At 34.6% G+C, this 26,363-nt stretch overlaps 1 protein-coding gene and 1 long non-coding RNA gene across 2 annotated transcripts in view; one reads left to right on the top strand and one right to left on the bottom strand.

Annotated features, from left to right (window-relative positions):
• LOC125676826 (uncharacterized) overlaps positions 1 to 26,363 on the top strand; it is a 157,825-nt gene that overhangs the window by 61,906 nt on the left and 69,556 nt on the right. The gene's annotated exons all lie outside the window — the stretch shown is intronic.
• Positions 15,715 to 20,313, bottom strand: LOC130053138 (uncharacterized). The gene is made up of 3 exons (XR_008801630.1): positions 19,387 to 20,313; positions 18,410 to 18,476; positions 15,715 to 16,125 (listed from the first exon to the last, which is right to left on the bottom strand). It is a non-coding gene; the product is annotated as an uncharacterized LOC130053138 (long non-coding RNA).

Raw genomic sequence — 26,363 nt, forward strand, 5'->3', positions numbered from 1 at the left:
GTCTTCTTTTCAGCATCTGTCTATGGGACTTTCCTTTAACTTACTGGCTTTGGAAAAGTTTTTTAGGGTAAAATAAACAATCATGTCAATTTAAGATATCATAACAAAGGTAACTATAATGTGAAAGTAAATACTACAATAACTAAAGACATAATCTAAATTTTGTCTTATTTGGTTGAAAAAACAAAACAAAAAGAATAAAATTCAGGAAATCAAATTGTAACACATGTGCATGTATGTTTTTCAGAATGTTTGTATATATGCCATATTACACAACCTCATAATATATACCTAAAACTTAATATTTCAAATAATTTTGTTAAAAAACAAGGAAGTTATTAAGATTTTTGTACGGTCCCCAAATGAAAACAACCATATTTCGTCTTAACTACTATTTGTTGATATACCGAGTTTCATAGCATTTCATAAAATCAAAGGTCTCAAGTACCTCAGAGTTGACTCGTCCACGATTTCCAACAAAGGGGGGTTTACACAGCACCATCTTATGAGCTTTGATTAGTTACTGTATGGTAAAACAAATGTACATGTAAGATTGAAAATTCAAGATCAAAGATCACTATCCATGGTGTCCACATTTATTGGTACATGTCAAGTTTGAAAAGAATTGGATTGGTAGTTATGAGATTGATCACCGTTATCTTCACCTTGCATCAAGAAGTTAAAAATGTTCAATTGTTAATGCATGGCAGACGACGCACGACAACCAATTGCAATATAGGTCACCAGAGTTTACTCAAATGACCTAAAAATTCAACATTACTGACATAATTCACTGAGCATGCAGTCAAAAGTAATTCAGTTACATAATCTATTTGCTCTACATTCTGTATAAACATTTAGATAATCTTAATTAACCTGAACTTACACCTGAATACCTTGTCCGTTAGTATCTACACTATACGAGAATGGATTTAAGGGTTTCCATCATTGATGCTTTTATGGATAAATCCTTGTAATTTTGATCTGAAATACAAAGAGATGATCTAAGTCTTGAGAATCAAAATAAAGTAAAATTTCAATATGTTGTAAGCATTTTATCAATTCTGTGACTGGTAACCAAAGTACTCTATACAAACTACTCTAGCAAAGATTGCGCCAAAATTAAACGCCACAAAAATATTCCAATTTTTGGGGCATAATTAAATTACAGCTTAGTTTACCATGTTTACAGCATTAAAACATTATTACTCCTTTAGAGTATGAATATCACAAAAAATAAATCATTTGAACTTATCAAAATGAATAATTTGGCATTTAAAGTGTCTCTACTGTGCCTTCGTTTATATTTCTTTTACACATGCAATGAAAAGATTCATAGCTATACCCATATATGCATGTCCATCACTTTTCAAGTAATGGAAACACCATCAAAGTTGGTACATTTGTAATTCAAGGCATGTACTATCTAAAATTATGATTCAGAAGCAATAGCCATGTTGCCAGGAGAAAACGTTACAAATATGGCTTCTCTCACGGATAACGATCATTTTTCAATATTTGTCGTAGAATTCAAAATTGTTTATGAAATGAACTGATATAGTTTGTAAAATATCATTCATTAATAATTTTTAAAAGCTCAATTAAGTTTTGAATACTGATAAAAGTTTTTACAACGATGCATGGTGCCATATCATGGGTGGTTGTGTAAAGGCGCATTTTAAAAATTTGCTACCACATGCAGTCATCTGTGTTATGGCACCATAACAATAAAAAATGTACTTTTCACTATTTGTTTTTTGTTTACATTTATCACGTTTATGAATTAAATCTGTAAAGATATCGCTATTATAATTGACCTTTTTAATTCAAACTAGAACTGTCCTAATAGGACTAATACCCCCCGCGGGGCATATAAGATGATGGGAAATATTTAATGCAAGCACATTGGATATTTTCACATTATCTACAGGGCAATCAATGTGAATGTAGAAGTGTATATTCTACAGTACAGCAGTACATGAAATATTAACAAGAGATGTTTGTAAAACATATATGCCCTCAATGGTGCAAAATTGAAAAGGGTTATACACACACCTCATTTAATTGATAGTATTATCATCAATTCAAAATATTGAGCAGACAATACCTTCCTATGTCAAAAGTGAATTGACCATGTGACCTAAAATTCAATAGGGGTCATCTACTCCTTATGCTGTACCAGTGTACCAAGTTTGGTACGTGTCAATCAAGCAAATAATTCTTAAAATATAGGAGACAATATATTACTATGTCCAGTTCAACTATTGACTTTTGACCTCAAAATCAATATGGGTCATCCTCTCCTGAAGATGTACCAATGTACTAAGTTTGATGTCTCTCAAGTAAAAGGGTTATCAAGATATTGAGTGGACAGTATATTACTATGTCCAGTTTGACCCTTGACCTTTGACCATGTTACCTCAAAATCAATAGGAGTCATCTTCTCCTGAATATACACCAGTGTACTATTTAAAGTTTGATGTATGTCAAGCAAAAGGTTCTTAAGATATTGAGCAGACAGTATATTTCTATGTCCAGTTTGACCCTTGACCTTTGACCATGTGACCTAAAAATCAATAGGGATCATTTTCCTCTGAAGATGTACTGGTGTACTAAGTTTGATGTCTGTCAAGCAAAGGGTTCTCTAGACATTGAATAGTCAGTATATTCCTATGCCCAGTTTGACCCTTGACCTTTGACCATATGACCTCAAAATCAATAGGGGTCATCTACACCTTAGGGTGTACCAGTGTGCCAAGTTTGATGTCTTTCAAGCAAAGGGTTCTCGAGATACTGAGCGGACATTATATTCCTATGTCCAGAGTAGATTGACCCTTGACCTTTCACCTTTTGACCTGAAAAACAATAGGGGTCATCGTCCACTCATAACCAACCCACATATGAAATATCATTATCATCAAGTGAATGGTTCTCAAGATATTGAGCAGACAACATGTGGTCTACAGACCGACCGACCGACCGACAGTTGCAAAACAATATGCCCCCTCTTTTTCAAAGGGGGACATAAAAATATGCTTAATATAAACCATGAATACTATTTGGCACATTTTAGGCTGTATGATTGCAAATCCCTGGTCAACTCTTCTAGTCTTTAGTTTATATTCACTTTGTTAAAGATCATTATGTTATGCCAACTTTACTTTGTCATTGATTTTGTCAGTAAATAAATGACATTAGCTCAAGTATTGGTATTATTGTAATCTTTTCCACTGGTATAACAACTCCAAGTAGCTGCAATAAAGGCAGTTTACTATGAATCCCATTGCCAGGGATAAATCTGTTCAACGGTATTAGAATTAAACTCTGGACAAAGTGCGCAACCCCCATAATGAAAAGAAAATGTGCGCAACTTCTATAACTGTTAAAATATGTCAATGAAAATAGGAGATGCACAACTACATAATAGATAGAAGATGTGCATAAAGTTTGAATGAAATATGTCCAGCGGTATTAGAAATAAACTTCGGACAAATTGCGTCTACGGACAAACGGACGGACAGACAGACGGACAAAGTGATTCCAGTATACCCCCCCCCCCCCCGCAAACTATGATGCAATAATTTACGATGCTGATCGTCTATGACGTCTTAATGAATAACATAATGCTAACATTTCTGATGACATACATGTAGCACGACAATGAAGAAACCTTCAATTATACACTGAAGTACAGTTAGCTACAACATGCTAAAATAACATAACAGGTATCAAGGTTGATACATATGGCCCCATTGAATATATGCATGTACAACTAGAGTAAGATATTGCTGGTTGACGATTATATCCAGATGTTTTTTGAGAAACAATCGGTATTGTATAGGGGAATAATTTCATGGGTTGTAATTTTCGCAGTTTTTTTCATTTAAGACACATTCACAGGTTCATAAATTCGCGGATTCGAATCCCTATACTCCCCCTCCTCCTTTTAAAACACATTGTGTATTAAAGAATTATGAAAATAAAGATATTCAGTTTCTTAAATTCGTGGATTTGTTTAGACTGCGAATATAGCGAAAATTTCCACCGCGATTTATTTTCCCTCTATACAGTATTTTTCAATAAAATATATAAAGCAAAAAACATAAAAGTTCACTCATTTATGACATAATATCTATATACATGTACCAGATATTTTGTTTCTAAGTTCATAATGGGTTGCCATATGAATACTACTATTGGATATGTTTGATAGGAAAATAATGTCATGGTTTTGAAAAAAAACAACCCAAAACACCCCCAACAAATCATCACGAAATATGAACACTAACATATTTTAACTTTTGATACAAAATCTAAATGGTGCTAGGATAGGCAGACATGATATGCAGTCAGGGCAGACCCCATGCACTCATCCTAATGGGATCCAACTCTTCTAGCTAAAATTATCAAACTATAACAAAATTTGAATTTGTTTAATGCTTTTTCACGATGTCCTCAGCAACAACTGCAGCAGAAATGGTTATAAATGTGCATAAAAATCTGACTGATGGGACATTTGTCTGCATCGATGACATCAACATCAAAAGCACTGCAGATTGGAATATCATATTTTATCAATTAAAGTCTTTAATGAAAAGAACAAGACACTTAATTAGCATGCCTTCAAGTACTATGCCATATTGAATCTGATTAAAATTAGATCCTAATATTGATCCGTTCACGTAGATTGTTACCTTAGAAGTTGAAGAACCCAATAGAGGGTCACGTCCGCATGACCTTTTGTTTGGAATACATGTATTCATGAAAACTATCCGCCAATCACATTGTACCTTATAGACAAAGACAGCTATTCAGCGGGTTCCCAGTCAATTCGTAAACAAGTTACAGTAATCTCTCCCCCACGAAGTCTGTTCCACACAATCAAGTTGTATGTGCTAACATAAGGAATTTCAATACTTTTGAAATTATGCATAACTTATTTGGTTCACACAAACAACAATACATATGTGATAAAATACACCCAATTTGGTATACGCAGCAGGGTTAAGGTGTCCCGAGTAATGTTAAAACAAACATCACAAAATGTACCTCGGTGCACTTCATACTACATATGACGTCACAATATAAAAGTATGTCACGACGTACAGGTCTATAGTTGTATCGCGGGGAAAATGTCATATTTTCTCGTTATTTATTGCCGTTATCTAGTGTTCAAGCTGTATGTGTTTAAATCTGTTTGTCTGATGACCCCCCCCCCCCCCTCTCAGTTTTCTTCGATAATATATGTCTCATATTTTTATATATAGTATGTGCACGAAAGACTGTAAAGTAATCTTTACATCACTTTGTGACCTTGATATTGCCCCCGATGTGTATCGAAGTCATTTGGAATAAAGATAACCAACGCATGTACATATCGACTCGGTATAGGTGAAAGATGATGGTATTTTATTTCGATCAAGGCATATTCAGAAAGGTAACTATAGTTGCAGATTTAAGATTTTGATACGGAAGGTACAATTTTTGCCTCGTTTAGATACAATTTGGATGTGAATGTGGAAAATGCCCAACATTTGAGGTGAAATTATGGAAATTGCTATATTTGAGACGTATGGTATTGTACTGATCCGTATCACTCTTTAAATTTATCATATCAATGTCGACATATCAAGCCCAAACTGCAAATGATTTGAGTGCATCTTTCACCTGTACCGAGGGGATAAACAACTAAAAGTCTAGCAGATAAAAATAGCTCTACGTCACTTGTATGACGACGTAATAGGTAAGCAAAGGATTTCCCCATGTGATACGTTGTTTGTTTATGTATTGACAAACGATTTTTACTAAAAATATGCGGCGCTTGAAAGAATTTCACTTTTATATGAATATGCTGTTATTACTTGTTATTTTACCCGGGACACCTAATAACCCCGCTGTGTACTTGTGCATTCTTTGTACCTCCTTTTCTGCTATTCCTAAGTATGCATTTAGATTTTATACAGTGTCAGCAAATCAACACATAAATAGTATATATACTAAGTTTGGCCCAACCCTGGGGTCAGAACCCCTGACTCCTGGGATCATCGAATTTACAATTTTGACAGAGGACTATAGGGCTGAAACGATACGTTCCTTCACGATACGATACATATTGCAATTATACTTATGCCACAATTCTTTATTTTCAATAAGATACAACTTACAGAAGAAACCAAAAATAACATCGAAGTATAAATTAATTATTAAGAATCAAAATCTTGATTTTAAAAGGAAAATGTTTCCAAAATGCCAAATGGTAAGATACCTGCAGTTTAAACTGATAAAGTTCATTAATTTATTTTCACCATGCAATCTCAAGGCAAACAACGTTCTGAACTTTATTCGGCACTATTTTTTCTCTCATGCACATAAAAATAATAAGTGCAGGCCGAGTCTTATGTATTCCACAGACGCTGAACCAGTTTGCATTAAACGTATCGAACCAAAAATCGAGGCAATGAATTGAACATTGAATTGAGCGTTCATATTGAACAGTATATCGATACTTTGGTGAATCGTTTCAGCCCTAGAGGACTATACCTGCTCTTTCTAAATATCCATTTAGTTTCAATTTAGTATCAATAGCACTAAAGAAGATGTTATTTAAGTGTTTTACACATAAACACTATATATACTAAGTTTTGCCCAACCCTGGAGTCAGAGCTCCTAACCCGCAGCTCATGAAATTGACAATTTTGGTAGATCGAGGCCTTCCTGCTCTACATCACTATGCATTTTAGTTTTCTTTACACATGTGCGGTTGCATAGAATTTTGTTTGGAAATTGGTCAATTTTGGGCAGTTTTGCCCCACCCCTAAGGCCCCTAAGGCCCCAAGGGTGCAGGAGTCCTGAAATTTGTAATTTATGTCCCCCTTGTCCCAAAGATGCTTCATACCAAATTCAAAAACAATTGGACGATGCATAATTAAGATGGAAGACAATCAATACGCAACTTCCGAGATATCCAACTGGGTGCATGGGTACAAGATGTATACATATACTATAGACTAGCTATGTCAATACAAATAAAAGTAATGAATGTGTAAATTTTGTTTATATCAGCCGTTGGTATACATTAAACTGACCATATCAAGAATAATATTTGTTTGAATTAGCTAGGCCATTAGAAATATTAATTTTTATTTCCTCCTCTGTACGAGTGTTATTTTAATCAAAGAAAAATGGTGATTATCGATTTTTGTTTGAGCTAATTTATTATTAAATACCAATAAACTTAATAATATTGTGTTTCCCTGCAGATTGGGTGGTTGCATGATGTCTAACAATCGGCCTTATGAAGGCAGCGATAAGCATAGTATGTTTTGCGTTTCACTGTGTGTAAGAGGTCCACAAAGAGAAAGAACTATTGGGCAACTCGGAAATTGCGTATTGCAATAGGTCACCTTAATTTACTCAAGTGACCTTAAGATAAAAAATAAAAATTGTTTCAAAAATTGTGAACCAGTCCCTTTAAGGTTCAAATTATAACAAGGATGACACTTCATTCTGGGGTAGGTTAAAGCTATAAATATTGTATATCCATTCGGCATATCATTACAGCTCTAGGAAATAAGATTTAAAATGAAAAATTTGCATGTTTCAAGATTGATTAAAACAAATCTTTTAAAACGGTTTTATTTCACCTAAAAATATTGAGTCTCTGTTAGAAACACATGCCTTAAATTGGTCCATGTATTGCAGTCCTTTTTTAAAGAGCAGAGTGCAACTTCAGTTTATCTAGAGATTGATGTTAGTAAAAAATCAAAACTGAATAAAAAAAAACTTTGCATTTTATCTCTCAGGAAGCTTTCTAATATTTCACTTTTGATTTTAAAAGCATATGTTTCTGATGATATCAACAAAGATAATTATTTCAACTATGTCAAGAAGCTATCTGAGAAACCAAATGTATGTGTACTAATGTTTCCAAATTAGTTGGATTTTCACCCCCTTCCCGCTAATAAATATTAATTTATAATCATGATAATTCAACCAGAGACTTGAAAAGTGTGAAAATGAATTAACAGTTGAATCGTTAAAGTGCAAACTGTCACCAGTTCTAGCATATTTTCACATTTTCAAAAATCAAAACAGGCTAGCAAAGAGAAGGATGTAAACAATGCATGTCCATTTCTAACATTAAAAAGGGGCCCAAGGGCCATATCGCTCACCTGAGTCACTTGGCTCATATTTAAAGATTTATCTTATATATTTGTATGTAAAACTTTGATCCCCTATTGTGGTCCCATCCAACCCCCGGGGGCCATGATTTGAACAAACTTAAATCTGCACTATGTCAGGAAGCTTTTATGAAAATTTCAGCTTTTCTGGCTCAGTGGTTCTTGAGAAGAAGATTTTTAAAGATTTATCCTATATATTTGTATGTAAAACTTTGGTCCCCTATTGTGGTCCCATCCAACCCCTGGGGGCCATGATTTGAACAAACTTAAATCTGCACTATGTCAGGAAGCTTTCATGAAAATTTCAGCTTTTCTGGCACGGTGGCTCTTGAGAAGATTTTTAAATGACCCCACCCTATTTTTGTGAATATCTCCCCTTTGAAACGGACATCGCCCTTCATTTGCACAAACGTAAAAGCCCTTTACCCAAGGATGCTTTGTGGCAAGTTTGGTTGAAATTGGCCCAGTGGTTCTTAAGAAGAAGATGAAAATGTGAAAAGTTTACGACGCCACCGATGACAGACAACGAACACATTTTTATCAGAAAAGCTCACTGGATCGAGCCTTCAGCTCAGGTGAGCTAAAAAAAGAGTATAGATCTAGGAATTTTGGCAATATGGTCTTTAAGATTTTGGCGATCACTCTGACATCAGATTATGAATAAACATCCTTGGTACACTTATGTACAGTCTTTCTCACTCAGTCATTAGTGTGTCCATTTGATGTCCTGGTCTATATATCAACGTTATTATGGATGGTCAATGCAATTATCAACTTTCAGGGGAGGGGTAGGATGGGGGCATCCTCAGATTATAATATCTATTTAAAAAAAAGTCATATGCATTGATTGATTACTGAATATTATCTATATTGTGAAACTTTGATAATTAAAGAAAATGATGTAGAATATAATTTTACTGATTTTTGTTAAAATTCTAATACAATTTTGTGTAGTTTAATTTTACAATCGAAGGATTTTTGCTTAGATCCCGGAAGAAATATTCATTTGTTGTCAAAGGGGGAAAGGTACCCTTTACTAGTAGTAAAAGAGCTTCAATCAATAAATCCCTGTATCTATTGAATGGTCTATAGAAATATGAATTTCTTAATACATGCTGGAAAAGGCGCTATATAACACCAATCATCATCATTATTATTATTATGTATCTAATATATGAAAGTAGAATTGAATCAAGACTAGTCTGGACATTATAATCATCATAATTTTCATATATTTTCCCTGGATATGTTGTCTATTTCATGACTAAACTGTGAAAATAGTAATGACGCTGGAATGTTCATAAAAATGTTTGTTTCTTGGATCTAAATGTACTATTTTCTAACAGTGCTGAGACATTTATCACATTCAAATCAATTTTTAAGTACCAGGATACAAAACTAACTAGAAAATATGAGAGATCAAGTCTTTTTTTACTTGATTTTCACTTGACAATTAAGTTGTGTTTGAACTCAAACAATTAAATCAAAATGTCCATTACCAACAAGTTTAAGACATCAAACACACATCATCAGTTTATAATCATAATAATTCATAGTATTGTTAATTTTAAAAACGCAAACCATATGTTATCATTATCAAAATTTCTTTTTATTCCCTTATTTCTATTATGATTTTAATATTCATCATTTAAATGTTTTAAACCTACATTCTGATAAACTTTGGATTCCCCAGGAGAATGTTCTGATCATGATCAACACCCCTGTTGCAATAGAAAAATTGCAAAGAATGTTTTCTATTTATAATTTAGATCTTGAAACAATCCCTAACATGTTCATCACTCATTCGTGTCCGTTGCCTGTTGGACTTTTTTCCTTTGTTCTCACAAGTTTTATCATTTGTGAATTTTCCTTGGAAAAAGAAAAAACCATGGATCAGGGTTTCAAATTACTGCTCACCCACTCGCACTGGCGACTATACTTTGCTTGTGGGCACCCCAAATTTCCGTGGTGACCGTAATTGTCTGATCAACATTTTTCTTTCCAACCAATCCGAGTCTTAATATAAACAAAGTTTAATTTCTGGTTGAGATTTTGCCACTTTGCAAAACATTCCTGAGGTATCAAATTCCAAAATGTAATTAAACCAGAAGAAGTTGAACTACGCAAGGGTTACTTCAAACGAAAAGATAGTGTCTGTTTTTACCGAAGTGGAAAGAAGGGGAGAATATGGCTCGATGACGGCGAAAGGGGGATGGCATGTGCTGTGTGTATATACAAAACATGACACAAAAGGTCCAATCCAGGGCTCGAAATTAACATATGCCCGTCAGTCTGTGACTGGTTAAAAGTCTGGCGGACTGACTGACATTTGTTTTAGTCAGTCCGATGGGACTGGTTAATTTTCTAAAGCATCATTTTGGAAATTATACTTATGAAATTTTATACACACAATTAGCATGCTTTGATATGTAGATATCAGACGAATCTGATTTGTAAATATAAATCCCACATTTAAGTGTTACAATATTGTCTGACTCAGAGGCATATTGAGTTAAATTTCATTTTAATAACATTAACGAAATATGTTTAATTATTTCTGGAACACTCTGTTGGACTGGTAAATTTTTCTGCGGACTGGTTGAAATTATACCCCATCAGTCCGGCTGGGGATCTGGGGGCTGCCTTGAGGCCCCTGGTGTGTCAAGGGCAAAGCCCTGGTGGGGGCCCAAGGGGCGAAGCAAAACTAGTATGCATCTATTTCTGATCACAATAATAATTTGATTAAAATGCTGTTCAATATTGAACAGGTTGGGAACACTTCCCCTGTAGCGAGATATTCTCACTAAAACGCGATTATCCCTCTCTAGCGAGAAAATAAACATTACCATAAAAAGGTGTTTTGGCGTCTTTATTGAAAACAATGGCAAATCCTGTGCAACGCTGAATAAGTGCGACACAAACTCAACATGATGCGAATTGTTTCTATGAAATTGACAATATAGTCAATAGGGCTGGGACGATTCAGTGTTAGTTCGATTTGGAAGACCTGTCAATTGTTTTAACCTCATCAAAGTGACATATAGCGGCTTGTAACCTCGTTTGCATAAATTAGACTTTAATTGTTGACCCTATCGTTCAAAGGATTCCTCACTGGAACAAATTCGTCTGGCACGAATTGCGAGGCCTTTCGGTACACCTTGAAAATGTGATGTGGGTGACAGCTGGATGGCATTAGATATACATGGGCGTCGGTCGGTTTGGTATGGAGATCAAATTCACTTTCACCATTTCTAATATAATAATAATTAATCCATATAATATGGATTATGGGGATATGGTTGTCTCAACTGCATCACATGGGCAGATAGCTGATTGAGCTGTAGTTGCAACTGATCAACACGATAATTGCTAGTTGTAGTTGCAGCCTTAACAGTTGCATGCTTTGTTCTTACTGCTAGCTGATGCTCAGTCTCAACATTCCTTATCGCCACCCTAAGTCGGTCAAAATCATAAGTCGTGTGGAAAAGATGACCCGTTATGTCTCTCAGATACTGTCGTAGTCCTTTGTAAAACATGGTTCTTGCATTTCGTTGTCGGAAACTGGAGACACGTTTCCTTTCGTGATGGCTTTATTAATCAGGTATTCCAGCCTGACACTCCATGTGGCACAATCTTCATTATCCTTTTGTCGTGCACTATAAAATTCTGCTAAGATATCTTCAGTTTCTAGTACACTACCATATATACTGTCAAACTTGAATAGTATTTCCTCTACCATCTCAACAGATCCTAATCGCATCAATGCATTGGCAGGCTCTCCCTTCAATGATCTCTTTATTGCCATCATGATCGCTTCCTTAGAGTGTCCTTCCTTCATTAAACATGTAACCTTATACCGCAAAAGCCCGTACGATGTCTTACTCTTCCCATCATCAGAAAATGTTGAGATGTGTTTGGGCTGTTTATAGGGCAAATGGTACTCTCCTATCTCCCTATGTGTATGAACTGAATGCTCTGTCTTAATTTAACTGCACTAGATTCAACTACATGTACTGGTACATCTGCGCCTACCATGGATGACATCCATTGCAGAAGATCCCATGTGTATCTTCCTTGGGTTTCACTTTCATAGCTAAGAGAGTCTTTACCAGTTGCTCAATTTCTTCTTTGGACATAGTGTTTGCTGGGGCTTCTACTGTTGGGTCCTTATCCGTAGACATGGTTAGAATATGGTCTGGTAAACAGCAAAGTAAAACAATTGCACAAAATAATCTGTACATACAAATGAATGAACAAGGCCCAAAGGGGGGTAGTCATTGATTGGACTATGATAAATACAGGGCAATAAATTTGGATAATTTTCTGAAGAGGGTAGTTCTTATGAACCAAAGAAATTCAGGGGAAAAGCTAATCTAAAATAAACAATAAACTTCAGGATATAAACGTTTTACAAAACTTGAATACCTAAGGTAAAGTGAAAGTAATGCGCACTTCCGGTATGTATGATTGAATGCAAGAAAGTGACTATCCTGTAATATTCAAATGTTTCACATCTATAAACTGACGACAAACAACTTCAATAAATTAACTCGAGATATCAGTTGATAGCTGCTTACCTCTTTAAACACTTTTTTAAAAGAATTTACCCGTCAATCTGCGATATATGTAAGCTGGATTGAGATCAGAAAATATACTGATGAATTACTTTGTAATAAAATAAGAACACACAAACACAATGACTAAATAAAGTTGAAATGTAAATGAAATTAGAAAAAAAATTAACAAACGCGTGTTTACAATTTAAACTTTCGGTATTTGCAATGATCGGAATATCGAGCTCCACCGAAATCGGAAATGACTAAAAGAAACCGAACACGATGAATTTAACGGAAAAGAAATCCGGAAACCTATCGATTTCGTGAAAACGAGAAAAGGCAATATAAATATGTAATGAGCAAATTTGAAATAAAATTAAATGATGATACTGGGGTAAAAATCAAGGGATTTCAAATGTATTCCTTAAAATGACAAACTAATGAAACAAAAAGACTAATTTTCTGGCCAACAACTTCAACCAACCAACTTTAGATACACACCAATAATATAAATCACTGGCTGGTCTGTCCTACTGTCCTGTATCAGTCAAAAGAGTAGTTTCTATTCACAATGATGTTGATATAGTTGAAAATGGGGACCTCAGATCACTTATTCTTAAAGGTCCTAAATACAGAGAACCTCGGTCTTTTAATTGGCGACAGAACTTCATTTATATTATGAGTTCTGTCGAAGATTATGCCAGACGATGAGCTAATATGAAAAAGAACTTGATACATTGTCAGAATGGGTTAAAAGCATAAGAGGGATATTGAAATCCCGCATCAGACACATGAAAACAAAAGTACGTACCACCTGTCCTTCTGTGTTTAGTAAACCAGAAGTGATAAAAGAATTAGATAGGTTACATGAGGAATATGTTTTGGTTCCAGCTGACAAAGCTAGTAACAACATTGTCTTTGTTTGTAAGGCTCATTATTACAGCTGTATTGTCAACGAACTTGGCATTAATTCCACTTTTGGTAATCATACTTATACTCCAACTGCCCTTTCAAAAGATGAAATTCTTCAAAACCATGCTTCAGTTTTAGACACATTTTAAGATCAATTCTATGTAAAAATCAAAGAAATCAGATAGGGTCTGGCCACTCAATGTCACAGATTTCTTTGATTTTCACAGTATTAACTTTACTTGCACCATCTTACATAATTCCAACCCCACCACCGAATTTCTACCATCCGTTGCCATGGAAACCGACAGCAGTCTATGAGGGCTAATTGAACTGCAAAATTCAGCCCGTTTTGCCCATGTTTTGTCCTTGTGGTATATAAAAAATTGAAAAAGACAACTAATTTTCTCCATAAATCTCGATTCCCCATACAATTCCCTCCTTATTTATGATATCTATATCCACCTATGGTAAAGAGTGTGTTACTGACCGCTGTACCAATGTATCATAATTTGGCACTTTGCCAAAAAGTGATTTTTTGTTAGATTTCATTGATGAATTTAGATAATTTGGAAAATACATACAGCATAATCAACTGCCATCAAAGGATGTCCATATCAAAAACTCTTAATATATATAAAAAGATTAATGGTGAAACGTAATGCAATTGATCTGTAGTAGCATGAAAACTGTAGATTTGGGCATTTTGCCAAAACGGGATTTTTGGTTGGATTTCGTTGATGAATTTAGATAATTTGGAAAATACATACAGCATAATCAACTGTCATCAAAGGATGTCCATATCAAAGACTCTTAATATATATAAAAAGATTAATGGTGAAACGTAGTGCAATAGATCTATTGTAGTACGAAAACTGTAGATTTGGGCATTTTGCCAAAACAGGATTTTTTGTTGGATTTCGTTGATGAATTTAGATAATTTGGAAAATACATACAGCATAATCAACTGTCATCAAAGGATGTCCATATCAAAGACTCCTAATTTATATAAAAAGATTAATGGTGAAATGTAGTACAACTGATCTATTGTAGTACGAAAACTGTAGATTTGGGCATTTTGCCAAACATTCATACTAATGACAAATAATACAACCTACACCATTTCCAGTTAAAATGAACAATATGAGCAATTGATATTTCAAAAATAAACATGGAGAAGTTTAACATATTAATAAAAATTAGTTAGAGTGATTTAAAAAAAAACATGTAAACATAAACTGTAATCCAGTAGGACCCCCCCCCCTCCCCAAACACCAAGTAGATTTTGGAATCATTTCCATAAACGAGCTATATTACATGTACTGTATTGTCATGTAAACTATTATCAATAACTATAAAAAGTCTTCTCAAGATATTGGGTAGATACCAATAAATTGTTCATTGTACTGCCTTGTATTTGTTGACCTTTGACCTGGAAATCATTAGGGTCATCTACTATGCATAACCAACCAACATATGAAATATCATAATTGAACAACAGGCCCAATATATTGGGGGGACACCATTGCATAGAGTACTAGCTACATTGCACCTAGTAATTTTTAATTGATTGATTTATTGATATTTTCCGCCACACTCAACAATTTTTCAGTTTTCTGGTGGTGCCCAGTGTTTATTAGTGAAAGTGAGAACCCAGATACAATGTACCTGGGAAGAGACCACCGACCTTCCAAAAGTAAATTGGGAAACTTTCTCACTTAATACCAGCGCGAGCGGGATTCGAACCCGCGCCGACTGAGGCCGTGTAATTTTGAACGCTATGCTCCAACCACTCGGCCACTGAGTGCCATTTTTAATCTTTTGACCTGAAAATCAATGGGGGTCATATACTACCAGTGACCAACCCCTGTATGAAATATCACTATCAATCAAAGGGTTCTGAAGAAACTGGTCAGACATCAATTGTACAGAGTATTGTATTGCACCTGGTGACCTTTGGACCAGAAAATCAATAGGTGTCATTTTCTACTGCAGAAACTGCATGAAACTTTAAAATTTATTGAAGTTTGTTCAGTGTTACTGTAATCTACGTTGACATACCAGTAATTAGTAAATTTATAATATTAACACAGAACAACTCATTTTTGCAAAGTTGTTTATTCAACAAACATGGATCACAATGTTATCCAAACAACACAATCATCTTTTTTTAAAAATCATTATAATAGTGATTTTCCTTCAACTGTTCAGTTATGAATCCTTATTCATCAGGGTCACATAAGACACTTGCAGGTTAATTTTGCAATGTTTTAGTTACATTAGTCTTCTGACACCAAAACTTGATCTTAACTAAGTCATGGTGTTTCCTTAGAAGAATAGTTTACTGAATCAGGATGGACTTGTGTCGTGAGGTGTGTTCATTGACTGTAAAACTCGCAGTTTTTTCCCATTTTCAAGAGCTCTTCTTTGTCTTCTATATCACATAAGAGTCATGGAATGCATCTTCTGCTCTTCAAGTTCTAAAAAATATGTTGAACAAATATTGAAAAGTTCATCTTATTTTTCACATTTTCATACAGTACACACCTAATTCAATTTGATTAAACTAAATTTACATGTACAAGATCATTCATGATGCTAGAATAGTAATTTTACCACTTAATTAATTACTTAGTTGATAGATTATCATGCCCGCCCACCCGTTCCTCAAAAATCATCTGTGAAATAACATAGATTTATATATCTGGCATTAAATTATGCACTTCTGTTGACAAAAACTCGTTTGTCATCAATATATTTCTCAGAAAATAAAAATTATAAAATAAAATCTTCCCACAGTCTGCCCCATACTTTTTGGTGACCCAGGATGATAATCTTACTAATTAAGTTGAATTGGCCTAAAGGATGTTATGTTTTGATACAGTTTGTATTCATGTGTTTATGCTGTATTGAAGAGCTATTAATAGTGTTAATACTCATAAATTAACAAGATGTCCACAAACCTTATTGGTTACCTGAGTATTAATCAAATTTAAAAAAAAATCAAAGTATCACTATAGCTCTAAGGGCTACAAAATCCATGTTATACACTATATGACTCTTTTGGACCCACATTCACAACCCTGTGTTTTCGAAATTCGCAATTTTGGTACCCCTTTCTGTTTTTCCTTCATAAGCATTCAGCTTTATTTAAGGTAGTTCCACTCTCCTGTGATGTCATAATATTTTGCAGAGTCAATGATTTAATAAGATTTATGCATAACATGAACATAAATTGTGTTCAAGTCTTTTTCAATAGTTATTGTAAAAAATCTTGTATAACCATAAAATATTTCAAACGTATATGAATAATCAATGAGCTACATTTTTCACAATGTATACTAGTTATTTCCCCCTGATTACAGGGAGCGCGCATCACATTACTGTCATTCGATGGTGTCAAGTAAGGAATAAATAGAAAATTTGCAATTTCTGATTGCAATCAATTGCCAGTTAAGGAATTTTTCTAAGAATTAAGTGTAATGACTTGAAAACAGTATAACTGAACAAAATGTCTTAGTCACTGATTACATGTATGTGGCCCATGTGTGTTTTTCTTGCAAGCAATGTATGGTCATGATGTAACAAAGTATGTAAATATTAACTAGTCCTCAATTTCTTTAGATCAGAATCATGATGTCCTTAGTATATCAGCAATTCTTCATTATTAATTTCTATCAATATTTTCGACAACCAAACACAACAAAACATGCAATAAGATATGCCTAAAACATATACATGTACAACCAACGCATACATGTACATTATCAATTTATCGTTTCACAATGAACAACACTACTTGTTGCTAAATGTACACCAGATGCCAATAAACAAAGCATGTTAATTATCTTGAATTGGCATCTCTAATGTAAATTTTTTGTTAAAATTTACTTGTTAAGAATTTTCAGGCATTATTATGAAGTAACCCCCCCCCCCCCTCCTTATCACATGTATGCTTTCATTGTGCTCTTAATTCTAGGTGTCTGTTGTTTTAAAAACAGACTACTACTGAAATCCTCAGTATTAATTGCATAATTTGGACACAAATAAATGTCAAATACACTTATAACCCCCCCCCCCTCCCTTCCCCAACTTTACAATTTAACGAAGTGTATATCTGAAAAAGTTTTCTCCATAAAATTGAAGAAATCAAACCCTGGTTCTAAAACAAAATTCTCAATTTTGGTATAGAGCATTTTTAAAAGTACCGTCAATCCAGAGTCTTTAGATTTACAATCTATGTTAATTCCCCTTGTCCCAAAGATGCTTAAAAGAAATTTGAAAAGAATTGGAAGGGTGGTTATCAAGAAAAAATATTAATGTTCAATTAACGTCTTATGATGACTGACGCACACAAATAGCAACATGTAGGTCACTTGAGTGATTCTCAACATTGACCTAATTAGAATTAATCATTTTTACAAATGATACTGAGCTCATACACATGTGTACATATATATGTGCGTCATTGACAACAAAACAACTAGTCTTTTTGAGTATGCTAATTAAGTGAAGTAATAATTTTTTTTTTAGGAAGTTGTGATGAAAACGTTTCAAGTCATCATGTCGCATAAAAAATGGATGGTCTCCTGTGATTATTCTAGATAATTCAGTTTCCATGCAGGCTCTATAACCAAGAAACTAAACCCAATGTACCACATTCCCCACATCTATTAATTTGTTTTAGGATTTATAATACTGGGATTCAAAATTTGAATTTCAAATTATGTATTCAATGTGTATGTATTAATGCTGAATATTTACCTCCTCAAAGTCAGCAACTTGGTCAACTCCATCTTTAGGTGAGTTGCACAGTATGATGCTCATACAGCTGAAACACAGAAAAGCACACATTAATTACATAAAATAGTGGTCATGTACTTTGGCCAAAATATGTGATTATTGGATGAAAAAGTAAGAATTCAAAAGTATTTGAATATTTACAATTTACATTTAATATTTTTTGATTTACTTCAGTTGACAGGACCTACATGTATTAAAATTTGAGGGCCCAGTTACAGGACCCAATTCAAAATCATCAATTTTTCATCATTTAATTTTTCCAAATCAAGTGTCCTAAAGTTCATAATTACAGAGATGAGAAAACTTTAAATCATAATAGTATTTGTGTGATTTCTTCTGTAGATTAGAACGATCACATATTAGTGGGGGTTACCACAGGTAAACAAACTTGAAAGTAGCCTGGCTCACCAATATATATGATTTTAACAATCTTTATCTAGAATGCACACAGGCATTCACATGTTTGTTTTTATTGTAAACTTGACAGTCAGAGAGAGAGAGAGAGAGAGAGAGAGAGAGAGAGAGAGAGAGAGAGAGAGGGGGGGGGAGGGAGAGAGAGAGAGGTCATCACTTAGGATTACATAAATTAAGCCTAGTCCTTTTGAAAATTTCCACATGAAACATGATTTTATAAGTATTCCCCAATTTTTACCGATCCTGAACTCTGTGTAAATGTGAAAGGAAACTCCCTGAGTGAATGTTAGGTTGGGGACATACTTAACTAGTATTCTATATTGTACACCCATGCAGTAAACATGGTAAATGACAGGACTACTTACAATGTTCAGTTTACATGTATACCACTATAGCTGACTAGCCTGGCTGGCAGTATAAAATAAATTGGGGTTTTCATATGTTTACTAAAAGCCAAATTTTCTGATACATTTTATTCAGCCTTTACTTTAGAATTTGGATTCTAAATCAAATAGAATACTTACGTCAATACAAGTTCCAACACGGCAACAGGCAGGGCTTTTTCATATTTTCTATGAATATGTCTGTCAGCCTTCTGTTTCCCTGGTCATTTTTTTAGTCGGATGTGATGCAATAAAGCGTTAAATTCCACAACAATTACTTTTTCTACGAATACGTAGACGATTGGATGCTAGAGTCCGGTGACTATGGCAAAGATCAAACGGATTTGTATTCCATGAAATAAACCGGAATCCTTTAGCACAATTGAAGATAAAGATCGTGGTAGTGAATTAAGTGAACAAAGAGCATCTGATATTGATAAACCTCTGAAGAACAAATTGAATAAAAACTCAATTTTCACCTCCTGCCATACTGAAAACAAATGAAGGCTGTTCATATCTCCAATACAAGAGAGTGTTACAAAGGGCAATAACTCTTTCTGGTGTATTTTGGTTTGTGCACCAGAGGAAACTACTGGTTTATGTGTTTACCTTTGGTTTCTCCACAAATGTGTTTCTGTACTTTTTTAAAGTAAGATTCAATACATTTTACTAGCATGTGAGTTTACACCAAATGACTGGGCAAATATATTTTATCCCTCTCTAAAAATTACATATATCAAACCCTTATACATCATAAAAATAATTATTTCTATTGTTTTCAAGGATTAAATAAATACAAAAAAATTTCTAAAAGCTAGAACCTAGCTCAAAATAATTTTTACAATTGTTGTTTTTATAAACAATAGCGTTTAATTTTTTATTATTCAAAATATAACATACATGTGCATATCTTGTCCAGCTGTTGTTAGAGGATCGGTTTCCATGGCAACCGTTGCTAAGTCAAACCTTTGCATGTCCTTTTTGTTTTATATCTATCATAATATTGTTACACACAAAGTTTCATAAAAATCTGTGACATACCGTGGCCACTGAATTTTGATAGTTACATAGAATCAGTTTTAATATTCCAGTCAATGGGTCGAATGAATATGAGTTACCGTACCTATACTGGATTCCTAAACTACATAAAAACCCTTACAAACAAAGATACATTGCTGGATCCAGTAAGTGTTCTACTAAGCCCCTATTTTTGCTCCTCACGAAAATGTTAACAACTGTGAAGGAGAAACTTCAAACTTACTGTTCGACTACATATGTCAGAAGTGGTGTTAATCAAATGTGGATTCTAAAAAATTCTAAAGAACTTTTGGTAAACTTGAAATCACAGAATTTCCCCCAAATCAATAGCATTAAAACCTATGACTTTTCAACACTATACACGACGATTCCTCACGATAAATTAAAGACTAGACTTTTTGACATCATAGACAGTTACTTCTTCAACAAAAACGGAAAACAGAAATATTCATATCTAGTGATCAGTCATTCAAAAACTTACTTTGTTAAACACCACTCTGATTCCACGCACAAGTACTCTGAAGTTGAAATAAAAAATATGCTAGAGTTCCTCATTGACAATATCTTCGTGGTCTTTGGTGATCAGGTCTTCCAACAGTATGTTGAAATTCCCATGGGCACGAATTGTGCTCCTTTGTTAGTTGACCTGTTTTTATATTCATATGAAGCAGAATTTATTCAAAATCTTCTAAGTGAGAAGAAACAAATATCTCGCTGTGGCCTTCAATTCGACTTTTAGATATATCGATGACGTTTTGTCTATTAACAATGATAGCTTTCATTCATATGTCGAATTGATATATCCCTGTGAGCTCGAAATAAAGGACACCACAGAGTCGTCCACTTCTGCTTCATACCTAGATATTTTATTGAAAGTAGACATTAACGGCAAACTGACAACTCAACTATATGACAAACGGGATTATTTCAGCTTCTCCGTCGTCAACTTCCCATATTTGTGTAGCAATATTCTATTATCACCTGCATATGGTGTTTATATATCTCAACTGATTCGATATGCAAGAGCTTGTTCTGCGTATAGTCAGTTTTGAAATCGAGGTAAGCTACTGACAAACAAGTTGATGGTACAGGAATTTCAACAGTCTCGATTGAAGTCTGCATTTCGCAAATTACTGTATATGGTCGTTATAACGATCTAGTTCGTCAATACAACCTCGCATTGGGTCAAATGCTGTCTGACGTGCTTCATACCGATTGTTAAGCCGTTCTTGGCACACTGATTTTGACTGCGGATAACTCCGTTTACCTGATCAGGATATAGGGCTCACGGCGGGCGTGACCGGTCAACAGGGGATGCTTACTCCTCCTAGGCACCTGATCCCACCTCTGGTGTGTCCAGGGGTCCGTGTTTGCCCAACTATCTATTTTGTATTGTTTGTAGGAGTTATGAGATTGATCACTGTTGGTTATCTTCACTTTGATATGAGTATTAGTATATATATAAACCTGCAATAGGGACGGGTAGGGATATAGTGCAGAAAGAAACTCTTTAACTCTGCGCTCTCTAACCACCTGCTAATATTACAAATTCTCTACTAATTACAATAACATGACATTTCTAAAGTAAACAACTCTGCAATCTAGTTAATCTAACAGCTAGGTTATTGGTAACCAAGAAACAGACAATTTTGATCTGCAGATCTATTTCAAAATAGACAATGGAAAAAGAAGAAAAAAACTCACTGATCAGCTGATCTGTCGTTCTACCAATCCATATTGGCATAATGGGTACCATGTACACATATAAAGCACAACAACCACAAATTAATTGAAAAGTTTCACTTGAGCTCACACAGGGTACCCCACTCCGGAATCGGTTGTCTGTAGATGGCTCCAAATGTTTATAGAACGACATGTCAAACTTGCATCTCCTCTTCAGAATCATCTTGTCCCAACGTAGGCGCCAATTTGTAACAGGTTTCTCGATCCCTTAAAGTAATAACAGGAACACCTGTTTGGGTTCTCGACAAGACGTTTATTCAGGAGTTACCAATGCACGACTTGTTCATTGACGAAACCTTATAACAACAATGTTTAACAATTTTAAGTAATATGCTATATAAAACATGAATACCATAATTTCAAATAAATACTAATATACAACCAATATACGATTATTGTATTACATGGGTGATCTATCAGGGGCGGATCCAGGAAATGCGGTTATGGGGGGGGGGGGGTGGACTTTATGAAGCTGGGGGCCGCCTTGAGACGAAGCCCCTGGAGGCTCCTAGATTTTACTGTTTTTATATAGCTTGAAATATGTCTCCTATTTAGTCATTTGTACTATTTTCTATCTTGTTTTATAAGGTGAAATTAATAAAATGACGTCAATTTTGAGGATTTTTGGAAAACATTAAGTTCTCCCAATAAAGTAATTCAAGAAATCAAAGATTTTGTCATTTATTTCTCCGGGAGTGGAAGAAAGGACAAGGGACGTTATTGGCCAAAATTGGCCGCGCTTCAAAACCCGATCATATTTTGCAGGTAGAAAGGTGATAATTTTCTCATTTCATTCAAATATAACATGTACCATCTACTTGTTGCTGAAATTGAGAAAATAACGTTACAATATTGCATTGTTAACTTTGACGCTATCTTTCGACGGTCGCTTTTTCGAAACGACGTCATCGACCTTATAGGATTTAAAGTCCCCTGATTCTTCTAGAATATTTTTCTAAAAGTTACAATTTTAACTTTTTATATAAAAATACTCATTGATATCAAAGAGTATTGAAAACTGGCATGCTATGGAAAATACATTATTCATTTTCATGTAACTCTATCGTGGTCATAGACATTTTGCGGAAGAATTTTGTGTTAATTAGAGTGAGGAAAGTAATGCATGTATTTGTCCAAAATTGTTGAGTAGAACGCAATCATATTTTCGAAGATGCTGTTCGATGTCCTCCTATTCAAATGAAATATGGAAAATAAAATGACTCTTGAATTTTCTTTTTCCTGTTTTTTTTTTCTTTCTCTCCCCCCCCCCTTTTTTTAGTCATAAATATAAACACTTCGATTAAAAACGTCGATTGAGTCGGATAAAATTACTTGTTATGCCATGTACATGAAAGACTATATAACAGGTCTGCTTACATGTGTATGCAATATACATGTTACAGTTGCAGTACATACGAATAAAATATGTCTGCCTGCTGTGGGTATTTACAAAATATATTGAATAAAGTGTGGTAAATGTACATGTACTAAACGATACAAATTTATGTTGCATGAAGGGGATATCGTTTTCTTGGGTACAGCAAAACACGTCAAGTAATATGCATATAACTTCAGATGGTATATTTCATATAGCAAATGTATTTAAAAACCTCACAAAAATGCGTCCGTGTTGATATCTTTACATTCCCCTAAATGGTCAACAAAGAGTAGCTCTCTCTCTCTCTCTCTCTCTCTCTCTCTCTCTCTCTCTTCATATAGTGTTCATCTTTGATAAATGGAAATTACATCAGTCAGGGGGCATGCCATTGTATGCACCGACATTCAGTCTAAATCTAGAACGGACTTTGGGAAGTTTGAAAAATGTATAGACAATGTGGTATATTTAACTGCTTTTCCCTGGTACTTATTTTCATATGCGAATAAGGATATATTGAGTGAAACACTCCCCCTTATCCTTGATAGTAGCATTGAATGAGAAAAAAGATAGGCTTACAATTATGAATTGAACCCATGTAGCGAAGGATAACACCCCTACCCCACCCCTGCCCGACGATTTAAGAATTCAATGTGTGGGCCAGGCCTATCCAGAACACCTTGACATGAGAGAGAGAGAGATAGAGAGAGAGAGAGAGACACAGACAGAGAGAGAGAGAGAGAGAGAGAGAGAGAGAGAGAGAGAGAGAGAGAGGTATCTACATCACCTTACGGTTATACTCCAGTTTTCCTAATCATGAAATTCCTAAACATAGTACGTCAATACTAATATAAACTTTTAGTAACAATTAATCATCACAACGCATATATTATATATTTTATAAATTTGATAAAAGATGAAGTGTCATCAGGCTGGTCAAGTTGTTCCCATAGCAAGGAAATGGTCGGCATCACCCCCCCCCCCCCCCCTTAAAGTGGAAGGGCAACCCCTCCTCGATACTACGGTGTCTGAATATTTATATTTATACATGTATATATACACATGTACATCCTGCCCAATTACCTTTTATCGTTTAGTATATTTTTCTAAATAAAATACCACGATTTACCTTAAATTTGAAAATTTTAAGGGGGGGGGGGGGCTACTATATAAAGAGAGATAACGCTATACCTGTATACAATGGGAATAGGCTCGAGTGAACAATATTTACAGATGACACCAAACTGGTCTGATCTATAAATTAATTATGATATCTACAATATCTTGTAAGTGATAAAACATACCTTTGCTTTAAAATATTTATATTTGCCAATGCACTTTCTTATATGACAGTACTAATGAAATTGAGATTCAATTTCGTGTAACATGAAGTTGGTCACGTGAACAATCTTTTCTTGCGTATGAATACAATCACCGCTTCAAAAGTCAGTTCCTATATTTTCACCCGACTTCCTGCTTATGCAACGCAGTGGCGGATTTAGGACCCCCCTCCTCTTTTCGCCACAAATTTAAATAATAGAAATAGTGTGAGCAAAATTCCAGATTGGCACCCAAAATGGCTGAGTATTTTGGCTAAGACTTGAGTTTCACACACACCCTTTCGTAAACCCTGGATCCGCCACTGCAATGGCATCATAACAGAAACAAATACAGCAGGATATTTATACAGAGTTTTTGTAAACAAACAAGAATTTCATCAATTTATATAAAAGAAACATTAAACATACCGTTCTGTTGTTTCATTTTATACAGTTTTAAATACCGTCTGCAAATATGCCCGAATTGCAACTTCTGCATGGCGAATTTATAAAATAAAGTTCTATGATATTGGAAGCGAAAAAAATGTAGGCAGAGTTAGAAGCCTATCTACTTTATGATGATAGGTTAACCTGTTGTTTCCTAGCAACTGCCATCACGGCTATGACTCGGCATGATCATAAGCGAGGCTGGTTTCGAGGCTCGAAAAATTTTGTTCATGCCAGGGTCCTGTGCGAGTCTTCAGTAAAATCCTACAACAGAAATCTCTCAAGTGAAACAAAAACTCCATCAGTTCGTTTTTATTTTCTCTCTCACACACTGAAGGTAAATAAGAGAAGCAACCTACCTGCACTTTGTCTAAATTTGTTCTACTGTCTCGAATCTTCTCCTGCATGGCTACAACCGCGTGTCCTAACGATGAACATGCCGTTATTTTTTTCCATAAACCTGACTAAGAGCTTAATGTTAACTTGACCCATCATATTCTCCATCCATTCTCTCAGATCTTTTGAATTTCTGTCGAAATCTGTGTTCAACAATTGCGTTTTCAACTTAGAAGACTAGACCAACGCCAGTTTCTCCATCGCTGATCGCGACCAAATCACATCACGGATGTAGTTTACTCCGCGCTTCTTGTCTTCATTTCAGTTAACTTTACGCTCTAAATTACCTTTATTTTACACCTGTTTCGTCTTTTTTTTTTTTTAACCTTTTCAATTGAATATCTATATCTTATATTCTCTTTGATATTGTCCCTGACTTTTTATTCGATAAAACTCTAACGAACTATATTTGGTGTTCTACGATCGTTTTTTCGGTCACCTGCTACATAATCATGGAAGATCAGTAAGAACACAAATAAAAATATTTACATTTGCCAATGCACTTCCTTATATGACAGTACTAATGAAATTGAAATTCAATTCGGGCGTTATAGGATTTGATAACATGACCAACTTCAATAGCATTCTCTCACTCACTGATCATTTATTCCAGGAGTAATGGTGATGGCAATGGTTATGTCAAATTTCCAAAGTAATGTGCATGTATTATTATACCTCAGCATGAGAATTTTATGCAACGCGTAATCTGATTGGTCTAGACAGTCATGTGCCAGGGATGATAATATAATTATATGATTTTTTTGGGGTGAATAAATCCTCATATCTCCCGAACATTCATG

This window comes from Ostrea edulis, chromosome 3 (assembly GCF_947568905.1).
Source record: "Ostrea edulis chromosome 3, xbOstEdul1.1, whole genome shotgun sequence".
NCBI lineage: Eukaryota > Metazoa > Mollusca > Bivalvia > Ostreida > Ostreidae > Ostrea > Ostrea edulis.